This window comes from Oxyura jamaicensis, chromosome 9, assembly GCF_011077185.1.
Source record: "Oxyura jamaicensis isolate SHBP4307 breed ruddy duck chromosome 9, BPBGC_Ojam_1.0, whole genome shotgun sequence".
In the NCBI taxonomy this organism is placed as follows: Eukaryota; Metazoa; Chordata; class Aves; order Anseriformes; family Anatidae; genus Oxyura; species Oxyura jamaicensis.
In genome coordinates this window covers 14,042,535-14,054,178 of record NC_048901.1, presented here as the reverse complement: position 1 = coordinate 14,054,178, position 11,644 = coordinate 14,042,535, and positions in this window count along the sequence as shown.

Sequence of the window (11,644 nt, the reverse complement as noted above, 5' to 3'; positions counted from 1 at the left end):
GCTGATTCATAAAATGTGCACCTTAAGTTTGTCGCTCGCAAGCGCGCCCCGCCCGCCGCCCGCCTCCGCCGCCCGCACCGCGGCAGCGCCGGGCACGGCTGCGGGGGGGGCCGGGGGAGAGCCCCCCGCCGGGGGGGGATGCGGAGAGGGGCGCGCCTCCCGTCCGTCCTTCCTTCCCCGCACGCCTGGTGGGGTCGGGAAGCAGCAGCCCGGGGCACGGCATCGGTTCAGTTCCCGCAGGTGATGCGGGCTTGTGGGCAGGGGACCCCCTGAAGTGCCCCGCTCTGGTGGGGGATAGCGCCCTGCTCACCCCCGTAGTAGATGCCAAGCCGAGCCCACAACATCCACGGATATTGAGAGGTTCCCAGGGAAGCTCAGCCTCAGGTTAAGGCCTTCCCTGGGTATGGATTTGGGAGATTAATTATGCTGATTCATAAAATGTCCACCTGAAGGATTTGAGTTTTTGCATCCACCACTGGATTTTGTTCTCCCTTCGCTTATTAGCGAGCAGCCCTCCGCTAACACTGATAAAACATTCGTACCAAGATCAAGTCACCTCTACGTAGGTGGTAGGTTGTGCACCTTAAGTTTGTCCCTACAAGGAAGTTTCTCTAAGCCTGGAATTACTCATTATTCTCAGTTTACCCCCATGCTTTTCTACTTGAACAGGGCCAGTAAAACCCATTCCTGGGCTTCATTTTATGAGCTGTGTTACTGAACAAGCATCTCAGAACATCCCTTTTGCGTGCTAGGAGCTGCACATAGAGGCTAGATGGCTCCTGTACTAGGTATGTTCCTAAATAAAGGAGCAAGAATTCCCCTCTCCTGCCGTTCCTTGATACAAACTGGTGGGTGTGTTCACTTTCTGACCTGCAGCCCAATACTGGCAAACCATGGTCAGTGGTCCCAGGGGCTTTCTCAATAACCTCATGTCAAGCTACTGTAACCCATCATGAAGAACAACATCTCATCTATTCCAGGACTCAATATTCAGGCATTGGAGGTGAGCATCGAGTCCAACTACATTACAGAGAACTGACAAAGCACAATTACCTTAATTTGACTTTCTAATCAAATCAGAATTTCTACTGTTTTGTATGTTTTTCATTTACTGATGGACTTTTACCTCCCCATTTCTGTCTTTACTCACCAGATGCCAAGCTGACCAGACTACACTTTCAGGGGTCAACCTGTGTGCTCTCCAAAAAGCAGTGAGGGGATGGGTCTCTCATAGACCGTTATTCCTTATCAACGCTCCAATCAGATGCACACCAGAGTGCTCAAGAACTCCTCAGCCAGTTCTTTTAAAGCTCTGAACCAAACCATCAGCTCCCACAAACTAAAACCAGCCAGGCAAAGCTGGAGGAACAGACTTGTAGTAACTTTGTATGCTCGTGTGAATCTGGATTGACCGACAGACAGAACCACGTGGTAGGAAAAGGGACCAAGACGAAGGGAGAAGCTGTTCAGAGACCACGCACAGCACAGGAGAAGGAATACAGCCAGGGAGCCAGGCAGCTCTCGGAGGATATTAAGGTTCCTGGCACCAAGAACAACTTTCACAGGAAGAAGTGAGGGCAAAGGGACACCGTAACTGGTAGGGTATGGCTGGGTTAGTCACCAACAACTTGTTCAGAGGCAGCCTGTGTACTATCAGGTGCTGGACCAAGGAAGCAAAAGACTTTTCAAAGCTGTACGCTCCCTGGAAAGCCAACACCCAGCAATAATTCAGCTTGGCAGGAAAAGCTGGGGAGCTTCTTCCAGTGTCCTGAAAAGGAGAGCCGTAACGTGCTCCCCGTGTGCAAAGGCTGGTTGCTTTTGTTTCGGTTTTGTTTTCATTATGAAGCTCTTCTTGACATAAACAGACTTGAATTAGGAGTTCAAGAGGACTCACTCTCGGGGAGTGATGCAAAACCGAACATTTGTCAGTTTTTATTTTGCTTTTGAACTCAGAAGCCTTTCCTCCTTTGATGTAACAGGTAGGAGCAGAATTGTGCAGAACACCCAGCCCCACCAATCCACGCACACGCTCAATCACAGCTTATCACATCTTTGTGGGTCACATCTGGGATGTCACAACCTCCCTTCCTGTTCACGAAAGCATTACAAAGCCTTAGGATCTACATTCTTAAAACTGATTAACAGCATAAAGGGAGAAGCCCTCCTATGTAGAACAGCTGCAGCCCCTTGAAGTCTCCTCTCAATTTGAAGCAGAAAATTCAGGGAATAAACCCAGTGGCTTTATCCACCTGCCGTTCACAGATTGTCTTTCAAACTACTTCCCACTAGAAACAAATATAATATTGCCTGTACTGTTCTCTGCATTTCAGCTGCATCCTGCATTAAAGTCTCAAAAAGGCTGGACTAGCTCGAGTTAGATCACATTACTGCTCCTCCTCTAGCCTCTCAGGAAAGACAAATCTGTTTCTACCACGGCTTTCTAAGTAAGCAAGCATCAAATAAAGATACATGCATTAACAGCACCTCAGTAACACAGCAAGCTGTTCTCCAAACCACAGGAAGATGGAGCACTGCAGCACTCAGAGGCAGGTGTGCTGACCCCAGACTCCTTCCCACCCACACCTTTTGAGCCAAGGCTGGAGAGCTTTGGGAGCACCGCTCTCCTGTACTGAGTCCACAGCATTGCCAGCAGCATTTCCCTTTCTTGTCAACTGTTTTCCTCTCATGCTCAAGCTTTGGGAGTAGGCTGGAATCGTGGTACAAATCGGGATGTTGCTCAGTCCAAGCACAGGCCACTCTGTGCAGACCCCCCCCTCTTCATAGCGCCCCGCTGTGTCCTTGGCTCCTGTCATGGCAAGGGAATTGTGCTTGGGAAAGGCAGAGTTATTCACCCTTGAGGAACAGGATGGGGTGCGTGGAGGTGAGGCTTCTACATGGCATAGGAAATCTCAGCCTGGACAGATGAGAGGGGACTCTGCAAGGGCTCAGCTTTGCTGCTCCCACATGGTGCTCCACAGCTGGAAGCATTACCTCTGGGCCCCAGGAACCTGCTGCTTTCCCCACTGATGGGGGGAAAACCTGCCACTTCTGCCTGTCCCCTCTGCACCAGCTAGGTTAGGAGCTCCCCTGAGCACAGACACAACAAACCAAGCGGCCATTTCGACACTGCCGCGGACAGTAAGCCCACGTGATGATCATACATGGTGTCCCAGCTGCTGCCGCTCCTGCCCATCTGCTCCCCTGGCACCGTGCCTCCTTCTCCAGAGGGAGCCTCTGTTGGCGAGGGCAGAGGCACCAGCCAGACCATGAGGTCGTGCCTGAAGCTGTGCACGTGCTCTTGTGTCTTCATGGGGCACTTCTGCGGGAGAGTAGATGTGCCAGGAAGGAGCAGACCACCAGGGGTGGGATTTCATCTGCTCACTGCCAGTTTCAGGTGATGACCATCTAAAAAGGGCAGGAAACCCATGCACAGAGGCACTAAGTCAAGGGCTGGGGGACAGCTTCTGTACTGAGCACTACACAAAACATTTGGGCATCAGCCTGCTTCAGTCCTACGCTTTGATTGCCAGGGAGAATCTCGGTGCTAATGACCCAACGGGTTCCCAAAGTGCCCAGAAGCCAACCTCAGCATCCAGATCAGACAAATTCCTGCTGCTGTCACTGCTGGTCACAGAAAGGCACTTGCCCTGCCCTGAGACCTTGAAGATGAGGAACAGTTCCATCAAAAAGCAGCTGCACGGAGTTCTGACCAAGGGGGGAAGAATAGCTACTTGCCTCCATGGTCAGCATGGGCCTACCTCAACACCAGTGCACCCCTTGAGGAATGGGGAGCAGGGCTCAGCCATGTGCTTCTGGAAGTCCCATTTTCTGTAGCATCTGTTCCCCCAAAGCGATAGGCATCATTAGCTAACTGCCATCATTAGCCGGCAGAAGACTCCTTTAGGACAGAAAATAAGACCGCTCCATTACCATACCAGTCTCAGAAGACATCCAAGGACTATGAGCTGTGCTCAGAAAAGCACAAGCCAAAAGAGCAGGCTGCAAGAAAACAGGCTGGGACACAGACTGGGACTCAGGTGCTGCTGAGATAAGGCGTGGGGCAGGGGAAGAGGAGGAGTAAACAGAGAGCAGAAGCTTTTATCAAAGAAAAGTATTTGCAAAATACAAAACAAAACAATGTTCTACAACCTGCCATCCATCACCTTGTGATGTTGCTCACAACCAGAAGCCATGTACATCAAACACCGTCACAAGCTGCCACTTCACCAGCTGAGGTCACTTCCTCGCATCACCCAAGTAATTGCTGCACGCAGAGTGCAAGCGCATCAGGAGCTGGTGTGCGGAACAGAGACCAAAGCATGCCATAATCTTTGAGCAAGTGCAGTTTAATTACATAAAACTGCTGATCAAATGTTGAGATTAATCAGACAGTAGCGTATTAGTAAAGGAGAAAGCACTAAAACCACAGAGGTACCAAAACAAGGGAGCAGTTCTGCAATTACATGCAACTGAAGTCTAAAACCACCGTGGAAGAAAACCAGGAAGGCAACCAGCCTTTTACAGGCTCACAGGAAGGTCCTTCCAAGCACCAGCACTGGGTTGGGAGAGTACCACCGGCTTTCTACTTTCACTAAAGCTATTCTTTATAAGCATCCTTAGGCAGATGTTTGCATCAGTTTGTTCAAACACTGAACTCCAAGACTAGATGCTTGATTCACCAGGATATTAAAAGTCACAAGAAAGGTCAGACGAGAAGTCCTGGGATTTGTACATCAGGAGTCCCTTAGAAATGCAGAAGTATACCAGAACACACCAGCCCCCCAGAACATAACTGGGGAACTCCTCCCCCAGCTTTTTCTGTCTTGCTAAGTAGGGAAAAAGGCAGTGCATTAGATAGCCACCTGGAAGAAACCCTAGCACCATTAACAGGAGTCTTGGTGTTGACTTTAATGCTAGCTGGATCTGACCCAAACACCTCAACTCCAAAATTCAGTTTTCTGGGAGGGACCAAGCATCCTGAACTCCTCAGAGCCCAGGGAATCTGGTGGTTGTTCTCCATCCTTCCAGAAAATGCTTTCAGGGCCAGCTCCTGGGCCCTCTGAGCCCCACCACGGACTTCTGATTACTCAGCTTAGTAAATACCTGGGTCACCTCCTCTGCCAGCTGTGGGCAGAGAGCTTTCAGAAGGCAGGTTATTATTCCATTACAGAAGCTTAAGGCTTTCATGCAAAAAAAAAAAAAGTAAATATGAAAATAAGCTGCTCAATGGAGCCACTTAAGCATTAGCCCCTTTTTGACTTAATTGAAAAAGGTAATTACATCCATTCAGCATGCTTTGCACAAGAAAAAGGAGGCTTTTCAGTGCAGAGGCAGGAAGGAGCTTCCTGCTGGCAGCTCACCTGTGGCAGCAGCAGGCAGCATGCCCTCCTAAGAGCCAAGTGCTAGGATGCTTGCAGGGGATGGACTATTTATCTTAAAATCCTATTACCTATTTGCCTGCTCCTGTTTCCTACAATAAAAAGCTATTAGCTCATCACTACTCTTCAGCCATCAAGGCTGAGCAACATTCATATCCTTGATATTCTATTACAGGACATCACAGCAGACTGACCTCTGCCGAGGCCCAGCTCCCAGCAGGCAATTTCTTTGCCTTATTCCTACCAGGTAACAATGACTTCCAGGGTGCTGAACTCTGTCCTCTGACCCTGCAGTCCTGTGAGATGCACTCCAAGGCAGCTATTTGGTACCCACCAAAAACCTGAGCAAGTGCCAGACCTTCCCAGCATCACTGCAGTAGGGAACAGGCAGAACCTTGGGCACAGCAAGTTGCCTTCTATCCAGCTCCAACGCTTTTTCCACTGGCCTGTGTTTACCCTGCTCATTTTCATCATTTTCCAGAATGTTACATTCAAACAAACACAACCAAACCTGCAGAACCAAGAGCAGCAGCATTAGTGTATTCACAGCGCAGCTTTTCCCTGCCTCAGGGAATCAGATCTCGCTGCGATAACTCGGGCTGAAACCCAGAGCTTGTCCAAATACAAAAGGCAGAAAAATGGTGTATCCAAATACAAAAGGCACACACAAAAAAAGTACTGCATGATACCAGCACCTCTGGCAGCCATTTGACTTGACCAGTAGAGCTTGAGTTCCTCTTGGCAGATACCCCGAAAAGAGCATTGACAACAGCAGCGAAATTCAATCAGGAGACAGATATGCAATAAGAAGAAAAGAAAAGGATTGAAGGAGGAAGAATGACAAAAGCTGAGGGTAATGCTAATTAAACTAATACACTCTCAGCTGCAAAATGGGAAGACAGACCAACCTTAGGTGTGAAGTTACCTATCTCTGCATTAGCTGCCCAGGCACTGACACAAATTTTAAGCACTTGAACAGCCGTGGTAAAGGCAGAACATATTCACGTGCTCAACCTGAAGTACAAACTCATGCGTTTTGCTTGATTAGCACCTACACTCCCAGTGGTGAAAATAGGAGAAGTGGAAAAAACCTGCAGTCCTCCCCAAAAATCAAACCCACAAGAACAGGAAGCATGCAGGGTTCCTCCATCCCTGACACGGAGGGTTGTAAGGTTTGCAGGAAGACTCGATCCCTGAAGTAAATGTTGTCAGCTCTAGCTTGCCTGGGGGTGAAGCCAAGCTCCAACCCCATTTTAACCTCCTGGTACCAGCACCCAGCCCATCTGGAGCTCCAAGAAGCAACATTGCTTTCCTAAGAACATGTAGCTTTCTGTTCGTGCATCTGCTCGTGGGTAAGGTATGTGTGGGAACACCAGACCTCGTGGAAACCCAGGCTGAGCTGCAAGGACAATCCTTCTCCCCTGGAGGTGGGTCTGGCACTGACAGGAAAGCACCAGTCATGCACAGAACATGCCCAAAGGCTGTAATGTGTAGCAAACCCTAGATTTCAATCAGTTCTGTATCCAGAAAGGGATTTCACCTGCCTCCTGTCCCCAGATCCACTGGACACTAGGCATAAGCACTCTTCAGTGGCTTATTTCATAAAGTTTGCCAGGATACTGCATGTGTCTGCTCTTCTCTGCAGAGGTTTTTCTTACAGAAAAGCTTGGCTGGCTTGTTTGCTTAGCTTGTATACATAAATAGCAATTTCTTTAAGCCTTGCTTTCATTGATTGATGGGATCTCACTGTTTTCATCCCAGAAGCTTTGGGCTGCAACCAACCCAAACAGTATGAAAATCAGCATGCCTGAGCCTGAAAGGATGAGCAGCATTTGGAAGATGTTGCTTGCTTCCCCCTTGCCAGCCGTGGCCATGACATAGCCAGGAGAGGCAGGGGATTCAGCTACATCCCCACCCACACGACCAGACCACACACCTTTCTGCAAAACAGCTGCTTAAAAACTGGCAGGGACTCAGCTCTACCTGCTGAGTACATCCCCTTCCACGGGAGGACGAGACATAACCTAGCTATAGTATTTTCTTAACATTGTAGTGTTATCTTCCAGGTGACAGCTAAATATGAATGCAGAAAGTCTTGGGTTCAAATCTGACAGTAAACCCAGCTGCAAGTTACTGAAAACCTGTTCGCTCTCCAGCACTTCTCCACCTCTGCTCTTGTTGCAGGCTTTTCAGCAAAGAATAACAGAAAGCTTTGAGATTGTGGGCAGTGTCTGTAACCTACTACTGGTTAGTCAAATGGACTGCAGCAAGCAGAGAGCTTTGAGGCAGAAGCAGCAAAACACACCTGTACATATTCTTCATTTATTCTACCGAGTCCAACACATGTTAAGTATATTAAGATTTTTGTTTTTCCTATCATGAAGAGCTGTCCAGGTGGGGTTTCAGAGGTCAGTTCAAGAATCAGGCCCAGAAAGCACTCAGCCTACACCCACGTGAGATCAGACTCATGTTCTTCTTCCCGTCCTCCAACCTTACCCTTGAAGACCTGGCCCAGAAGCCCTGGAAAGGCAGATTTTTAGCTGTGTCATAGTATTACACACATCTGGCACGTAAGTCATAGCTGGCAGAACAGCCAGGTCAGAGGATATGTCAAGGTGCAGTTTTGCCTCTGCCTGCCCCAGCCATGCCCAAAGCTGGCCTCCATGCACTTCAGGAGGGACAGAACAGGTTCCCCACTGCCCTTTCCCTCCAAAGCCCATTCTTGGGATCTCATTTTCTGCAGCACATAGAACTAGTCTTTCCTCCTCTGCATTTCTAGAGCCCTTTTCTTAGCTCTTTGTTCAGGCAAAAGGGAATTCCTGTTCCTTCGTCAGTGACTATTTTCCACAGCTAAAATGCCAGAAAGAAGCAGCTTCTTCAGACAGCACTACGATGACATTCCTCTCCTCAGAGGAGCAGCTGTGCAGAGGATGAATGGTGAGAAGAAAAAAATCAGCTCCTTGGGCAGTTTTTGCAGTATATTCTCTATTAGTGATTGGCTTTGAATTGAGGTGAACACTAGGGACAAAGCAAGAAGGCCTTGGAGAAGTCTTGCACTCATTCTGCAGAGGTATGTTGAAGGCACGTACCAGTTAGCAGTGCAGAAATGCCAACTACCTGAGATTTTCCTAAGCGAGGGAAAGGACTCCCCTTGGAAGCCACATTCAGGATGGAGAGGAGCAGCCCGAGGTAATCCCCAGCAGGGGAGGAGGCGTGGGGTAGTAATGGAAAAGATGGCAGGGAGGGCTGGTGTGGGAAAGGGGAACTTCTGCAGAGTGTGCGCGAAAGTAGCCACAGCTTGGGAAACCACTGAATTCTCTGAGGCAAATGAGGGGCTAATGGCAATGTCCACTGATACTGGGAAAGCAGGAATCAAAAATTAGGGAAAAATGACGAGCTCTGATCTAGACCAAGCAGATAGCTGAATCCACATAGAAATCTTTAAGTTAGACCTGTCGCCTCCTGTCTCAGCCTGCAAAAAGATGACAAAACATCTACAAAAGACAATTTACTGCTTGGATGAAGACAGATGAGATGTAAAGGGAGGAAAGAAAGGGCCCAGAGACAGACTGATGTGGACACCTGCACAAATTTGGACTGAAAAGGGCCAACGCACAGCATCTTCCAGGGGACTTTGTGGAAGACAGTCTGGGGAGGGAAGGGAAGAGCTGAGAGTGTCCCAGGCAACACGAGTAGGACATCAGGGGACAGAAGGGCTGGCTTTGATGAAGACATTTAGCAAGTCAAGGTGCAGAGACAGGCTGTATTTAGAAAAACATGTGGGGGCTTGAATAGCAAGCTTGTTTGGTAAGGAAGCGCTGCCAGAAGAGAGGGTGGGCTGAAGGGGAAGAATAACAGCATGGATAGGAATAGATACTGGGAGCCTGGGAGATGGGAGAGGGTGCCTGCGCTCGGATCCAGGAGACAAGGAGAAAGGAGAGCACATCATCTTGCATGTCTTAAAAGCAGAAGAGATTTTGGTCAGAAAAAGAAATGAAGGCAGAGGAAGGAGGTTTGGAGTGACTCAAGGTGGCAGGAAGCCAGCTGCAGCTGAATCCCATGCCAGCAAGCAAGCTGGAGAAGGAAAACTATTTAGTCAGCAAGGTGGCAGAACTGGGAAAGTTTAGCACATTCAGCATGGCAATGGAGTTTGAAACCCTCTGAGTAACAGAAGCAGAGGAAGCCAAGGCTGGAATGAACTGGGACTGGGCTACAACAGGCTCCCCACTGCACTGGGATGAGAAAGTGAGAGGATCAGGGTGAAAGGGGACCAGCAGGAGCAACCAAGAGGACAGACAGAAAGCAAAAACGATGCTATGTCAAGTCTGAGAGCAGCATAAACATTGAATGATGGCACATGCAGTAAACTGGCAGCAGCGGAAAAAAAGTAAGAACAGCAAGTGGGAAAACAATGGAGTTGTTTTCCACTGGGATGTTTTCCTGCCAGCACCAAGAAAGCACGAACTGGCAAACAGCTCCAAAAACAAAAGCATTTGCTGGAAAAACCTACTGCCTGATCCTGAAAATTCTCCATGTCATGAACACCTGAGCACCAGAAGTGCAGCAACGCAGCGCTCAGGGTGCCACCTCTCCAGGGCCAGCAGTGGGCAGGGGTCACGCTGAGCTGAAACCCCCTTGGCCCTGGTGCACCAGGCCATGAGGCAGCCCTACAGGCTGGGAGCTGCAGCTAAACCATCTCCCCAGCTCCCGGCCACAGCCTCCCACAGGCACCACAATCCTGGCACCTGCACGCAGGCACCAGCCTTGCTCACCGCATGGAGGAAAGCTCTTGTCTCCCTGCCCAGCACCCAGCCGTGCCATAGCCACCTGACACTCCTCTCCCTTCCTGCAGCACCCATCCTCTCCTTTGGTTTTTCATTCCTCCTTTTTTCAGGTTTTCTGCTCAGCCCTACGCTGGAGCAGGCTCCCTCCCCAGACGAGGCCGAGCACTCGCTGTCTCGCTGGTGCCCCCTGCTTCCTCCAGCACCAAGGCCCAGGGGGCACACACCGCCTCTGCTCAGCCCCCTGGCAGTGCCCACGCAATGCCATCACTCCGTGCCTGCAGCCTCCCGAGGCCACGCAGGGCTGTGTACGTACCTCTGCCCTCTCCTGGCTGGAACAAGAAATGGCGAGCTCGGTTTTTTCTCCATCCCCTGCACTGCAAACACTCCCCTGACAGCCGCTGCTCACCCTGTAGGCTTACTTTAACCATCCCTGCAGAATAGCAGACCTGTACAATGTATGTATTTTATGCCTCTCGGCACACTGGCACTGCTCACATGGCTTCCTATAGATCACATATGCACCGTGGTAAGAGCCCTACGTAAATTGTGGCACAAGGAGTACAGAAAGCAGCTTGCCCTCAGCTAGGCATGGAGCAGCTCCAAGCTCACCCTTTATTCTCTAGCATCTTACAGCAAGCATCCCAAATCCTAAGGCACCACCGGCCATTCTGGACTAAGACTATGCTCACTGCTAGGGCCAGGCAGAGCATGAGAGCATACATGGGAAAAACTACGTCTACATTCCCTTTGGTGGTTCTTATTCCCATCTGCATATTTTCAGGTGGGTCACATAAGGTCTTAATCCATTTTGGGCTTGGGGAAGCTGGCTACATTGGGTACCTTTTGTTTTTGCAGGACCTTAGAGTGCCAGGTGCTCCAGGTGTCAGGCCATCCCAATCTGTCTTTTGCAATTAAAAACCAACATGAACAGTCTCTCTTTGGGCACTTCTACACATGCCTGAGCAGCTCCATTCTGAATCCACACTGGGAGAACCTTGCTAAAGACAGGATCAGGCCACAGAGCACACCACGCAGCCCTCCCCCAGAAGCAGGTCTCCTTGCCTGCTGCTCTCTGACGGGCAGGTTAACACCATCTGCTCTTCTTGCTGGGCTGGATCATTCTCTCTGCTGTTCCAGTTTGTTTAAACTGGCATCACATACCTGTCCCCTCTCACACACACTTGGTGAGAATTCAAAGAAATCAAATAGGGGAATCTGTCTCACCCGAGCCACTCCATAGCAGACTTTCCACCTATGAGTGGTGAAAAAAACAACAGGAGGCTCCAGCTGTGATGTCAGTGGCCACACAGGTACATGCACTTAAATGCATTACAGATATTGCTGCAAACAGAGCCCCAAGTGCTACAGATGCACAAAGGGGACAATCACCCATTATTCCTGCCTGATCCTGGCCTCACAATCCCCATCCTGATTAAATTACTGAGGCCAGGATTATCAGCAAGATAATCAGATGTTGTGTCT